Source organism: Poecilia latipinna, unplaced genomic scaffold, assembly GCF_001443285.1.
Source record: "Poecilia latipinna isolate Pla-1442-1.1 unplaced genomic scaffold, P_latipinna-1.0 Scaffold537, whole genome shotgun sequence".
NCBI classification, from domain to species: domain Eukaryota; kingdom Metazoa; phylum Chordata; class Actinopteri; order Cyprinodontiformes; family Poeciliidae; genus Poecilia; species Poecilia latipinna.
Genome location: NW_015113153.1, coordinates 112,444 through 113,545, shown reverse-complemented (window position 1 = coordinate 113,545; position 1,102 = coordinate 112,444).

Sequence of the window (1,102 nt, the reverse complement as noted above, 5' to 3'; positions counted from 1 at the left end):
TTAATGTTTAAATTACTGGAGAAAAATCTCCACTAATTAATGCATAAATAAAAAATGCATGAATACTAAATACAAGCATAAACAACAAAGAAACATTTAGAAAGTTATTTAGAAAAAAAGTCAGACTATTGAAAAACATAAAATCCAATTAAAGATCTAAATTAAATGATTTAAAAAATTAAATATATGAAGAAATAATTTAAAGAACTGCATTAAATTGTTCCAATAAAACTCCAATGAGATCAAGGAAAAAAACTGTCATAAAAATTATTTTAAATGTTATTATAAATATGTACTATTAAAATGATTTAGTAGTTATTATTAAAATAATTTAATTGAATGTATAAAAGTAGACAACTGTAACAACAGGAAAAAATAGGATAAATACTTTAAAATGAACTAAATAAAATTTACTTTGTAATCAAAGTTAAAGATCAAAAGATAGAAAAAACAAAAGTAACCATATTTTAGTTAATAATTACTTTATTTTAGGGTGAATAAATCAGACTAACAGTTTCTTCAACCCACATGAAGAAACACAGCAGAGATTCAGTGAGTGACCGGAGCAGGTTCTGAGGGCCAGGTCGGACCAGGATCATCTGGACTCAACTTCCCAGAGTTCCCTGCATCAGCTGGCTCTGAGTGAGGCTGTCTAGCCGACCTGTCCCTGTTTGATGTGTGAAGCTGCTGAACTGCAGTGACAGGCGGCTGCATCCGCGGCGCATTGAGCAGCGTTAACACAGATCCTTCCTTCCAGCGGCTGCTAACTGCTCCTGATGAAACCAGGAAGTATTCACACCTGCTTCTCGTTTTAAATTACATCTGTACTGTTTTTATTTTCCATATATTGTAATAAATGCACATTATGGACATTTAAAAGAATTAATCCTACTCAAACATACTGACTTGTTTGAGTATATTTTTGTTTTAACTTGATTTGTTATCTTTGCAATGTTTTAATCTTTTTAAATATATACAATAATACTTCTGGATTTTGCTGTGTGAATCTACATACCTCAGTTATGCTGAATTTCCACAGTGGGACAATAAAGATTTATATTCAGTAAATTAAAATACACATCCTGATGAGACTCATTTGTCA